This window comes from Panthera pardus, unplaced genomic scaffold, assembly GCF_024362965.1.
Source record: "Panthera pardus isolate Hobbes unplaced genomic scaffold, ASM2436296v1 HiC_scaffold_22, whole genome shotgun sequence".
Taxonomy (NCBI): domain Eukaryota; kingdom Metazoa; phylum Chordata; class Mammalia; order Carnivora; family Felidae; genus Panthera; species Panthera pardus.
Genome location: NW_026526788.1, coordinates 67,490,724 through 67,504,771, shown reverse-complemented (window position 1 = coordinate 67,504,771; position 14,048 = coordinate 67,490,724). Strand labels below are relative to the sequence as shown.

General features: G+C 43.7%; 1 protein-coding gene across 3 annotated transcripts in view; it reads right to left on the bottom strand.

Annotated features, from left to right (window-relative positions):
* PDCD4 (programmed cell death 4) overlaps positions 1-4,664 on the bottom strand; it is a 28,203-nt gene extending 23,539 nt beyond the window's left edge. Inside the window, exon 1 of one of the 3 annotated variants that reach the window (XM_019459422.2) lies at positions 4,516-4,664. The gene's annotated coding sequence lies outside the window, so the exon portion shown is untranslated. The remainder of the gene's footprint in view (positions 1-4,515) is intronic. The other 2 variants (XM_053909914.1, XM_019459420.2) reach the window with 2 other exon arrangements.
* Between the last annotated feature and the right edge of the window lie 9,384 nt (positions 4,665-14,048).

Sequence of the window (14,048 nt, the reverse complement as noted above, 5' to 3'; positions counted from 1 at the left end):
CACAACACATCTGAAGGCAGATACAGCTGACATTTCATCACCCAGGTGTCTATAATTAGCATTATAAGACTTTGGGAGAAATTTTTAATGGTGTTTTCTATAATAAGAGTATTTTCATAATCAGGGCACCTAGGTGGATCAGTTGGTTAAGCGTCTGACTTCAGCTCCGGTCATGATCTCACCATCCATGAGTTCGAGCCCTACATTGGGCTCTGTGCTGACAGCTCTGAACCTGGAGCCTGCTGCAGATTCTGTGTCTCCCTCTCTCTCTGCCCCTCCCCCCCCCCCCACTGTCTCTGTCTCTGAAGAATGAATAAACCTTTAAAAAATTTTTTAAAGAAAAAAGAGTATTTTCATAATCTGAAAACCCCATTCTTATTTAAAATTTTTAAAGATTTTAAAGAAATTTCTACAGACCCAATGGGGCTCAAACTTACAACCCTGAGATCAAGAGTCACATCCTCTAGGGGTGCCTGTGGCTCAGGTGGTTGGGCATCCGACTTTGGCTCAAGTCATGATCTCACAGTCCATGGGTTCGAGCCCCGCGTGGGGCTCTGTGCTGACAGCTCACAGCCTGGAGCCTGTTTCAGATTCTGTGTCTCCCTCTCTCTCTGCCCCTCCCTTGCTCATGCTCTGTCTCAAAAATAAATAAAAATATTTTTTAAAAAATTAAAAGAAGAAAAAAAAAAGAGAGTCACATGCTCTACTGAGCCAGCCAGGTGCACCCCTCCTATTCTCCTTAAAAAAAAAAAAAAAAAAAAAAATGTGCCTAGGGGCGCCTGGGTGGCTCAGTCAGTTAAGCAGCTTAAGCTCAGGCTCTTTTTTTTTTTTTTTTTTTTAAAGCATCAGGCTCTTGATTTCAGCTCAGGTCATGATCCCACAGTTTGTGAGTCTAAGCCCCATGTCGGGCTCCACACTGACGGTGTGGAGCCTGCTTGGGATTCTCTCTTTCCCTTTCTCTGCCCTTCCCCTGCTCACACACATTCTCTCACTATCTCTCAAGAATAAATAAAATAATTTTTTTAAAAACTTGACTATTTAAAAAAGGAGTAAGTACAATGGTAGTAGCAACTCAGTATTTTAGACCTTAGCTTCAAAATGACTTAAAAATTATTAATGCTGTAAGGTGTTGAAACCAGTTACCTTTAACTTAGTGATATAAATCTAATGTTACATGAAAGACTAGCAAAATATATTTCATGAAAACTATTACCAGAAGGTATAACCAAATATGATTTTAGAATCTCTCTGTAACTATTTTTCAAATAGTGGTTTATAGTACTTAACCATTGATCTGTTCAAATCACATAAGTTAGATATAAGCCCTTCCAGTCATTTATAATCATTTCACGAGCAGTGTGCTTTAAGATATGCACAAATTAATGAAAAAGACTAATAAACTAATTAAAGGAAAGTCTTTCTCAAATAACCTACTATAAGACTCATTTTAAGATAATAATATATGATGCCTCCTGGGACTCAACTTTTTTTTAAGTGAACTTTTCCCCCAACATGGGGCTCAAACTCAGGATTCCAAGATCAAGAGTTGCATGCTGCACTGAACTGAGCCAGTGAGGCACCCCTCAACTGACTTTTAAATTCCTCAATATATCGTTTTAACATCTCAAAAGTTTGTAGCCCCTTTGCTCCAGAAAAGGGTATTCTTTTGTAAAACAAGAATAAACACACCTTAATGCTAAAATGGTAAACTTCTGAATATGGCATAATCCTTAGGCTACTAAGATGCTATATTGCTTCAGAAGAAAATGGGGTGATCGCTCTCTAATTCTATTCAGAATAAACAGATTCTACATAATGATCTTTCTAATATCATAATTTCCAGCAACTCTGGATTTAAGGGGGAAAATGAACCTTAAAGATATGTATATAGAGATACATATAAATATATGCACAAAAATAGTTTGTAAACCTAAACATATAGTGTTCTCCGTGTCTTAAAATTTCTCATATCTCACTTCAGTATATGGGTTACATGACACAGAAAAGTGAAAGTGTCCTATGATGTGTGTACGAGCTTTTTAATAGAATTACATTAGGAAGTCTTTTTCATACTTGATGCAAGTATGATCATTGACAGGACACTTTCTGCAGAACCTTGCTACTAAAGGAAATTATTATAACTAATATTTATAAAGCCTTTTATAATTCACAGAGAATTTTACATGCATCATTTCATGTACTTCTCAGAACTTTGAGGTTTCCATTTTGCACACAACCAAATTCAAAGAAGGTAGTTAATCTGTCCAGAGAGAGACAGCTGCTCAATGGAAGAACCAGAATTAGAAACCAGACCTTTTCAATCCAGTACTGCTTGCACAAGTTCAATATAAGATTTTAATATATCACAAGAAGATTCTTTTTTAGGGCTAACAGACAGAAGCTTATTAAAACACAGACTTATTAAAGTCTTTGGGGCTAACAGACAGAAGCTTATTAAAACACAGTATTTAAAGATACTACTTTAAATACTACTTTCCAAACACTAAAAATAATATTTATTTAAACTATTACACAGAAGACATTCAGTTAGTCAAAGAAAATTATTAGGTAATGACTATCATCTATAACTTACCATATTTGTTTTTATTAAGTAATCCTAACCCCAAAAAAAAATGTTGTCTGTGTCTTTAGGCAATGGTAACACAATCAAGAACTCAGTCACACTTGATAGCAACACAGACATTTTAAGAATTTAGAGAAGGATAAAAATACATTACATGTTTTTCCTCTCTTCAATTCGTGGAGCTTTTTTCCAGTTTACTTAACAATCCTTAAGATTTTTGCCCCAAAGTTAACAAAAATATAAAGCAACAACTCCAAAAGCCACATCCTTCATACTAAACAATAAAATTTTGAATAAAAAAACAAAACTCTACATATAAGTTGAGCAAAACTAAGGCTAGCATTAAACAATTTTCATTTCTTCAATAGTTTTACAGAAAAATATACTCAGAAGTATTCAATTGCCAAGACATTCCCTAAAAGACAGAGCCTCACCTCCCCCCCTGGCCCAAAATCTGTTCCCTGAAATACACCCCACAAACCACTCTGACATTTTCTGGAGTCAAGTTTAGGCCATATGCTAACCAGAAAATTATTTGTATTCATTCCAGGGCCACAATCACAGCTAATTAGCAACTTAAAATCAGCTAAAAGTATTCAACCACAATGATGCAAAAGCAAGCACTGCAGAAAATATCAAAGTGTCCTGTATTTTCGCACTCCCAGAAACTATTTTCCCTTTCTCATTACTACAACAGAAAAAAAAAAAAAATTTAAAATATAATTCAAAGATCCCTGCTGAGATTGTAAGGAATTTAAGAAACCTATAATGAAGGAAGGTTAATGGCACAAATACGAATAATTAAACTCAGAACACATCTGCAGTGCTCCCTTTTTAGAAGAGTATATGAAGGTTTCTAAAAAGCCTCACATTAGTAAGAATGCCCAAATCGTAAAACTTAGCAGAAAAAATACAAAACAGGCGGTGACTCTTTTTTTTTTTTTTTGTCTTCCACACGAAGCCGCATTTTTGATCATTTTACTCATTGTAGATCCTGCACAGTTGCTGGTTCCATAACCAGTTCTCACAAGGGCATACGAACAGGAGATACTGACTTCTGCAGTTAGTTTTTGAAGCTCCAGCGGAGTGGGGGGGCGGGGGACCCCTTCTCGTGTACATTGCGGAACCGAATTGACAAATGCAGCAGACTCGGCCTGCGCTTCACAGAAAGAGGGCTCCCTTCCTGTCTTTGTTTTCCCTGGGAGATTTTCACTTGAACTAAAAAAGCGCCCCTTTGCCCCAAGTCCGCGCAGGGCCGGGGAGGCGGGCACGTGTCCGCCTCCCAGCGGCCCCTCCCGCAGCGGCTGGCCCTCCTCCCCGCCGCGGGTGCAGGCCGGGACCCCGCGGGCCCTAGTCCAGGCAGGCCCCAGGGGCTGCTGGACCGCAGCGGGGCGGGCCTGGGCTCCGGGTTGCGGGCCGAGGGCCAGGGTCGGCGATCGCCGAGCGGGGGACCGCGTCTTCAGGGGGGCCCCCCAAGGGACGCCGGGGGTGGGGGGGTTGGGGAAGGCGCGAACCTTCCTCACAGGATTTCAGTCAAGCCAGAAAGACGTCTCCCAACGCCCTCCCCTCAAAATAAAAATGAAAACTCGGCCTTCTCGAGGATGAGGAGTAGTCCCTCGCTGGCGAGCGCCCCGCGCACCCCGCTACGCGGGAGGGGATGCAGGAGGGGGCGGGCCCGCGCCACCGCGCTCCGGGCCCGGGCCCAGAAGGAGGGAACAGGGGCCCGCCCTCCGCCGCCCGGGCGTTGGGGCGGCCGCGGCCCTACTTGCGGGGTTCCGAAGAGGAGGCCGGACCCTCGCCCACCCGGCCGGGACTCGGCCGCGGCCTCACGCCCCCTCCCCCTCCCAACGTGCGGCTGCCTCAAGAGGAGACGGAGCTGAGGGAGAGGACGCAGTCGTCCCGGGAGTGCGAGCCGCCCCGCTGGTACTGACCCCTCGGGCCGCTGCCGCCGCTTGCCCAGGTCCTCTGTCCGCCGGCCCAAACCCCGCTGCTCAGCCTCTGCCGCCGCCTCGGAGCGTCTCTGCCCCCTCTCGCTCTGTTTGTTTTTGTTTTGTTCTACCCAGTAACACGGGGGCGAGAGAGCGGCGTTTATTGGTCAAAGCGAGGAGGTCCGCTGGCCAATCGCGGCGGTGGAGCGGGAGCAGAGGAGGAAAAGGGAGGGAAGTGAAACGTGGAAAGCCGGGCTGGGGCTCCGGAGGGCGCATGCGCACCTGACTCCTGGGACAGGCTGGAGTGGGAGCCGGGCGGGAAGCTGGAGGCGGGAGGTTGGGAGGCGCCGCCAGATGGAAGCGTAGGCGAAAAGGCAGTGCTCTGGGGTGAGGACTAGGCTGAGGCTGCCTTGACCCGCTCACCCTTTCCTCTTACAGGGTAGTCAGCAATCTCGCCTGAATGTTGGGCTTCCTGAGGGCCCTGCCTCCATTTGCAGAGGCTCCTCGGTTGAATACCCTTAATCTCTACGGATGCTTCTCCCGCTGGTCCTGTACACTCCTTGGCTCCCAGTGTGCACAGTAAGAATTTTATCTCCGTGAAAGCTCTCATCCCTTGAAGATAGAAATCATTCCCATGTCACAGATGAGGAAACAAACAGACTCAAAACCTCTTTGAAGTCCCTGTGCTAATCATGACTAGTCAGGCCTCTGGGATTCAAACTCCCGCATTCCCGCTGCAAGGCTGGGGTTCTCAAACTTCGCTATAACTTCTTTCTTGAAACTTGCACCCCAGGCAGCTGGTCTCTGAGTCTTTCCTCCTTGGCTGCATTCTCTTTGGCTTATCTCGTGCTTTCATTCTTCCTCCTTCCCTCTCCCCGGAGGTAATGACCAGAACCTTCTGCTGTCTTTGTGCTCTCAGGAAAGAACTCAGCCATTATCTCTGGCCAGATTTTACGATTGTCTAATGTGCAACACCTGAATGAATGGTCTATGCGGCCTTTCAGCAGCACAAACTGCCCCCTCCACCCCCCCACCCCCCACCCCCCCAGCAAGCTCCTTCACCTGACTTACCTCTATCTGCCAGTCGACCTGCCTGGGAATCATCTCTAATAGTATTAACTTCTCTGAACAACGGCAACAACAACAAAACCTTCCTTAGCTTTCCGTGGCCCACCCGGAGCATCAGTACCTCAACCAGGCATTTAGGGCCCCAGAGTGTGGCTTTAAGACATTCTGGCCGTGTCTCCACACCTTCACAGGCCACACGCCCCTTTGGCTGGAAACTACTTTGACCTCTCGCGGTTCCATATGCTTCCCCACCTCCTGAGGCTTCTTTATGGTATCACCTCAAAGCGCCTCTCTTATCCCCCACCTCTACCTGGTACAATCCTATCCATCCCTCTTGGCTCTCCCACACAGGCCTTCTTCAGCCTCATGACTTGATATGAGTTTCCTGTCTCCTGATTCCTCACACTAATGACTTGTTGTACCTCTGGGGACATTGAAACATTCGGCCTGGCATTGTGCTACCTGAGTCCCTGTCCTAGCTCTTCTCCCCCATTAAACTGTCACTTTGTTGAAGGCAAGTTCACATCTTGCTCATGTGTTACCATTGTAGGTCTTAAGAAGATGCCTTGCATGTTTACTGTACTGGTGCAATAAAAATTCCTCGATCTGAGTTCACAAAGGTTCTCAGCATTTTGTGCTCATCCCCATGCTCCTGGACAAGAGCGTCTTGGCTTGTCCAGCATCTGAATTAGCCTTATGAGTCACTTTTACTTTTTAAAAACAAAGCTTCCCGGTCACTCAGTTTTGTTTTGTTTCATGTTCTCCATCACCTGCAGCTGTCTCGTTTCTCTTCTCTGCCAGGGTTCATCCGTCCTCCACTGAGCAGTAACTGCTGGCTCCTTTGCTTCACCCATCCCCCTCTTTCTCCACGTCTTTCCTTTTCTCACTCCTTTTCAGCTCGTGACTCTTCTTCCTCCCTGCCACCAACCTCCTTGGGCTTCTGCTGGGTTCTTTAATTTACTGATTCATTTAATATATTTATTAAACACCTATCGCATACCCAGGCCACAGTGAACAAGCACCCCAAGATCTATGAGATAACAAAAGAGTAGGATGTGATCACCCACTTTTAAAAGCATCTGAAACAACCTATATCTTTTTAGCAAATTACCCCAAAAGAATGCATTGTGCAGTAAAATGTTCACATCCTTTTTACCCATCATCCCTAGATATGATGTTTGGCATCCCAGCACCCACCCTAGAGAATGGCCCTAGCAATAAGAAATGGGATTCTAGTTTGGACCAAGCAATAAGAAATGGGATTCTAGTCCTAGTTCCCCTACTAACTACCTATAAGAACTTCAACCCCTCTCAGGACCTCTTTTTTCACCAGTAAAATTCAGAAATCGAGTTCAATTAGTGGTTAGCAAGGTATTTTCCAAAGAACATGAATTTTGTGGAACTTTAATGGATATCATGAGAAATATGTGGGAGGGACTATTCTATAATCATATCAACCCAGAAAGAAATTGTTTTAACGAAGTTAAAGCTGGTTTTGGGGGGAGGCCCAACTCTTCTCAGTATTTTTAATGAGCTAATGAGCCTTGAGAATCTTGAGAGCCCAGAGTAAGAAGCCAAGTAGCACTTCTCCAACTTATTTAATTTTTCTCCCACTAATTAATCAGTGTTACTTAGAAACCAGTTTGGGAAATATAGACGACAGCCACTATCATCAACATTCCTTCCAGATGTATTAAACACTGGCCACGTGCACCTTTGCTAAACGTTAAAGAAGAATAACCTGAAAAATGGAAAAGTATCCAAGTGCTGGGAATTTTTGTCCATCAAATCAATCCACAAATATTTATTGTGTGACTGTTCTGTGAAAAGCACAGAGCTGACCCAGCTGTGTTCTTGGCAAAAGGCATTACATTCTACCGTAGGGTAAGTAGTGTCTGAAGCATAGAGCTGCCCAGGCTTCTGGGCCACAGTGTATACACTTTCATTTCACATTATTATTGCTCACAACCTGACTTTCTGTTTCCTAAAGCCCTGTGCTTGTGGGCTTGTGTTAATTTAGCTGTTGGACGAGAGAAAAGGGGAAAACCCTTCATCTTAACTCATTCTCTCCAGAATCACGGGAGTTCAACTTCTATTCCCTTTAAGAATGACCCATTCCAGGGCCACCTGGGGGGCTCAGTCAGTTGGGCGTCCAACTTCGGCTCAGATCATGATCTCACAGTTCACGAGTTTGAGCCCCTCATCGGGATCTGTACTGACAGCTCAGAGCCTGGAGCCTGCTTCAGATTCTGTGTCTCCCTCTGTCTGCCTCTCCCTCTCTTTCAAAAATAAACATTTTTTTAAAAATTAAAAAAAAAAAAATGACCCATTCCAGTTTAGGCGAGGAGGGGCCACCACTGTTGCCTGGAATGAGACAGCCATTCAGAGGTGGCAACAGAACCAGTGCTGTGTGATCAGAGAGGTACACCGTGTCTCTCTTCTTCCCCATACCCCCAGGTTTAAGCACTATTGATACCTGGAGGGACACAAAGAATGTTTAATTTGTTAAGGTGTATGGGGGTTAGGGTGGAGGACAGTTTCTAGGTGTTGCCTCTTAAGATGGGTTATTGACTATCTCTAGCTAGCTGTGCTGCCTCGGGTGTTTCACTTCCTCTCTCTGGGTGGATTGAATGCCTCAGTCTTGCACTGTAAAAGGAGTTGGCCCCTGCAGGGAGTCTTTAAGGAGTCATTCCAGTTTTGACACCATGACACTGGGCAAGGCACTGAGATGGCACCGTTGCAGTCCTGGTAGTGGGGGACCAGGGGTGTGAGGGTTTGCCACTGGTGACAGGGAAGAATTCATCGCCAGGTGTGGATAGAGGAACTGTCACTCTCGCCCCAGGGGCTCTCTCTAAATGCAAAGCTCAGATAACCTCACCTCCTACCTTCACAAAGGCAAGACTGAAGGCTCATGTCTTGTTGGAAGCACTAATGAGTTATTGTGAGTAAATGACTTGGAAATGCATAGATGTTAGGCAAAAGATAAGCACCTCAAATTACTATTATTGTCCTTGGAACTTCCAAGGCCTTTTCATTCTTTGGGCAAAGCCCCATTTGAGGACACAAGTTTGTCAGTAAGCACTGTTCCTGCCCTTGAATAAGATCAAAAAGAGTCAGTCTCTCTCTGGGGACTGAGGGAAGCCTTAGCCCACTTCCTGAAGAAGAATTTTCAGATACCACTGCCATTTGCCACAACATCTACCTGAGCTGACTTCTGCCTCCTAGTTCGTCAAACCAAGGACTGAATTTTAAGAATTCCTACAAGGCACTGAACTGCTCTTTAGCAGAAATGATAGAAGACATGGAACACACTCTGAGGGGAGAGTTGCATAAAGAATTCTGATAATGATGATAACCAACATCTGTGTTGTGTTTTAGGGCTCTGTGAGCACTTTCACATATACTTTTGCCCCCTCCCTGTGACGTGGACAAGCAGATATTACTCTCCTGCCTTTAAATATGAGGAAAATGGGGCTTGAGCCGGTAACTGGTAATCATAGGACTTTCATGATAAAGGAAATGTGGGGGATCCCTAGTCCAAACCTTTCATTTTGCAAACAGAAACAGAGACCCAGAGAAGTTTAGTGAGTTGCCCAAAGCCACACAGCTAGTCAGTAGTAGAGCCAGAGTACCAATGAGGTCTCAGTGTCCCTTGCATGGGCTGGGCAACATTGACAGGGGAGTCCAGACCTTCTGGTACCCAGGCCTTGACTGGATTCTTTCTGCCACTCAACTTTGAGTCTCTTGAATGAAAGTTAAATATCTGAGCCAATTTTGGTCCCCAGAGCCTCCTGCTATCTGTGGAGTCCATTTAAGGTCCTGGAAGTGAGGGAGGAGGGGGAGTGGTGGTAGGGAGGCTTAGAATGATATTTAGAAGCTGTTGATGGGGGCATTTTTTAAGAATATCTTTCCTAGACTAAAAAACATAGACTAATGGGCAGCATGCCACAAAGAAGTAGATGCAATATTTTTAAATAGTACCAAGAAAAGCTGATATGGTTTTACTTCCCCATTTCAAGTTTCGAGAGGTTTTCTTGGTACATTTATCTTTGTTTCCACCACCAAATCACTCCTGCCATCTTAGGGTGTAGAAACAAACTAAATTCAGATTCAGGAACTCCAATAGATCATCTTTTCCCAAAAAGCCCATATATTTTCAACACATCTCCCATACCTGGCCTGAGTTTTAAGCCTATAAAAACTTCAGCTCCTCAGAATTTTGCAATCACAAAACCATGCAAGCAGATGCTTTTCCAGTACTTCCTACAACTGCCACACCCTCCATCGAATTAATTATGTTGAGTCAGAGAAGAGAAGCGCTTCTGAATTGTGTCGCCAGGGGCTTTATTTGCATTCTTCTGGAACACAGGATCCTAGGCTGCACACTTCTCAGAGTTCATCCTCTTCTCTCCAGTGAGCACTGAGCTCACAGAAGATGCCTATATGCCCCCATCCTGTCTGTGCTGCAAAAGTTTCTCCTCAACTCCTAAGAGGCAGTAGAGCCCAGGGGGCCTGGTGTGGAAATGAGAGATTCTTTGTACTGGAAAAAAAAAAACACACACACACACACACACACACACAAAAGGAATGAATGATCATGGATTGTGATTAAGAGAACCTGATCTGCAGGGAAAGGAGTGGAGGGTGACCCAAGAGGTCAGTGCTGGGTAGATGGAGACACACATAGAAAAGGAAGTTAAGGAAAGGAAGCAATCAAACCTCTATCTTGGGCAAAACAAAATAAAAGTAGTGGAAAATAAGAAGAGGTGAGGAGCAAGCCAAGGGAGATATTGTTTTGTATTATTAGATGTTTATATTAAAAATGAAGTTAGCTTCATGGAAGGTCAGAAGCAGAAGAAAATCCCGGGAGATGGCCTCGCTGGGTCCACTTGTTTGCATAGTAATGTAAAAACTGAAGCCTAGAGAGGGGAAGAGGTCTGTCTCTAGGCAAGTTATAGCCAGTCGTAGTACCTCTTCCTACAATACGCAGCTGCCTTCCTTTATTCCGTATGGTCTTGCCCTCAGTCTTCGCTTTCCTCCCTCTCTCTGTCTCTCTCTGTCTCTTTCCAAAAAGGGCAGTTTCCAGAAAGAAAAACAAGGACTGACATTTTAAAGCAGTTCCAGGAAATCCCCAAACCCTGCATTTAAAGCAACATGATTGGCAGCCCTATGGCACGATTGACAAAGTCAGCATCGAAACAGGAAATAGTAGATATCAAGGCATCAAGAACCAAGAATTCAAAAGAAAGAAAAAAAATTACTCCTGAGGGGGCAACGTAAAGTCTTACCACTACCATTTCTTGTGTTGTGTATGTGTGTGTGCATTTTGTTTTATAAAGTTCTTTTTGAGAGCAATGAATCTAGGTCAGTGATTTACTGATGAGCTTCAAAGGGTATAAGAAGTCCACCCTAAAATTTTATTATGAATATGCATTTTCAGCCCAGGGGGTTTTTAACTTTTTTTAAGAGACCCCTGAAACAGTCATGTCCCAGAGAAGATCAAGAACTTCTGGAATACAGTATATTATTATGTTTGGGCCCATATACAGAGTGGTATTCCACCAAGAAGTGCCAACTTTCCTCTATATGTCAAACCAGGTACAGAATCAAAGCACCTTCAAAGCAACCACAACAGGGAAGCAAAGGGAAACAAAATTGGTTTTTAGGATAGCAATAGTCCTAAAAAGAGACAGAATGTCATCTTGGGACATCCCAGTAGTCATTCTAGTCAGGCATGGTAGCTACCTTCCATTATGTTGACCTCTATGGGCCAGAGTTATAAACTGAACCTCCTAACATTTCCGAAAGTCATAGCTCCAATAACCATGACTTTATCTTTAAAAAAACCTCGAACATATCTAAGAGACAAAGCAGTACATAGTGTCTCTCAAAATATGCTCTGCAGATGTTCTATCACAGAAGGGTTCTAGGATAAACTTAACTGGGGAAAACTACTTATCATCTCCCCTCTTGGAGGATCGCTATAAAAAATGGTGTTTTAAAGGCTCTGAGAAATCCTATCATAAATTAGTCTATTTAATTCTCTTTAGCCCAATGTTTACTGAACTTACCTGACCATGGCACTTTTTTTACATAATATAAGAAAGTACTTATATAGTAGAATGGGACCTGAGCTAGAAGGCAAGAGGCCTGAATTTCAATCCTTGTTCTATTACTGGATTGTGTGGCTGTGTGACCATAGGTCTTCTGACTGCTCTGAAAGTGTAGAACACAAAAGGCCTCCCAGATTCTTTCTGGGCTGTGATCTAACCACTACGATCTCTGGGTTGGCTGATGGCCTAAGATCCTGCATATAGCGCTTTTCTATGATTTTGCATATTTTTATCCAGGAGACTAGACAGTACCTGCTATGCCAGTAAGCCATCGTCTCTTGAGAATCCTTTGGAAGTGGGACATACAAGCTTCCAGTTATGGAATGAATAAGTCACAGGGATGAGAGGTACAGCACAGGGAATATAGTCAATGGTATCGCAATAGCAGTATATGGTGACAGACAGTAGCTACACTCATGATGAGCACAGCATAGCATATAGAACTGTTAGATCATTATGTTGTACCCCTGAAACTAAGGTAACATTACGCATCAACCATACCTCAATTTTTTAAAGAAAAGACTCCTTTGAAGAGATAAGGTAAATGTCTAGGCACTAGAACAGGATGGAACCAACACTGCAAAGTTGTGTCAGTCATAGACCCTATTCAATACAAACACTAGCTAACAAATGTTAATGTCACATAAGGAATTTAAGCAAGTTACACTATTTTAAAAAACACAACTAATGTCTTTTAAGAGAAACCCTTCTTTCTGCCCTCACCTCCCTACTCCCATCCCCCTTCATGAATGAAGAATCTAAGAGAAGAAGTTATCATAAAACAAAATTTTGTAGACTCCTTCATCCAGAGTGCTTACATGATGATTAGGTTAATACCGTCTTCTTATAAAATTTCTCTTTTCTATTTAGAAAAAAATTTTGTAGCCTTGATTATTTATTACCAAAAAAGCAATGCAAAACTCCAATATATTGAAAAATACTTTCCCCCTTCTCACAGCACCGCTATATATAACAGAGAATAATCAAGAGAAGATTGCTAATCTAGATGGAGGAACCTTCAAATTATACCCAGACACCCAGTGGTTCATTTACCCTCCCTTCCCTTTCTCATAAGAACTTAAAAAAAACACACCTATACAAAAAAAAATGTCAGAAAATTTAAGGGACCCTGTCCAAACAGTACACAGTTAGTTCAGTGTCAATAATTCACATTTTGCAACAAATTATATGGATATGATTTCTTTTACAGAATTTGCAGTGTCAAAAAAAGGAAATTAAGGGGGCGCCTGGGTGGATCAGTCAGTTGAGCGTCTGGCTTCGGCTCAGGTCATGATCTCACGGTTCGTGAGTTCAAGCCCCGCGTTGGGCTCTGTGCTGACTGCTCAGAGCCTGGAGCCTGCTTCGGATTCTGTGTCTCCCTCTCTTTCTGCCCCTCCCCTGTTCATGCTCTGTCTGTCTCTGTCTCAAAAATAAATAAACATTAAAAACAATTTTTAAAAAAAGGAAATTAAGGCCATCAGATTTGCAGCTTAAAAATTCACAAAAAAAGAAATATGACAATATTCTGGGCCTCTGAGAAGCTCTATACTGTATGTAGATAAGGATTACCATACTTCTTTATTTTGAAGAAGCCAATTGACTTAAGAAGTTTACATAATTGCGGGGCGCCTGGGTGGCTCAGTCGGTTAAGCGTCCGACTTCGGCTCAGGTCATGATCTTGCGGTTCGTGAGTTCAAGCCCCGCGTCGGGCTCTGTGCTGACAGCTCAGAGCCTGGAGCCTGTTTCAGATTCTGTGTCTCCCTCTCTCTCTCTCTGACCCTCCCCGTTCATGCCCTGTCTCTCTCTGTCTCGAAAATAAATAAACGTAAAAAAAAAAAATTAAAAAATAAAAAAGAAGTTTACATAATTGCACAGCTTCTATTGGATGCTCTTGGGGCTTCCTGCTGGTGGAAAAGTTCTTCCTTCTCTTCCTCTTCAGGTATGTATTAAAGCCTATACTTTGCGCAACACCCTCTCCCTGAGAATTTTCCAATATAACCTTCACGTCTTCACCGGTGCCTCAATACTTCTGGCAATGGGGCTGGGTTTCTTTTGCAAATTACACAGCCTCTTTGAAGCCAGTAAGATTTTACTAAGCATGACCATGTGACCTTAAGAGCAAATGCCTCTTTTCAAAGGACCAAAGTCATTCCCACAGGCATTATTACCCTCTGGGAGAATCCCCTATCTCAGAGAAAAAAAGTGCTGGCTCTAGCTCACTTTCAAAGGTGTTGGAGTCAGTAACCGCCCTGACAGCAAGCTTTCCCAGGGAATACTAGAGGCCTGGGAGCACATTAAGTACTACCTGCGAAGGTCTTGAGCTCTTGCACAATCCCTGGGGAAGTATTAAGGCTA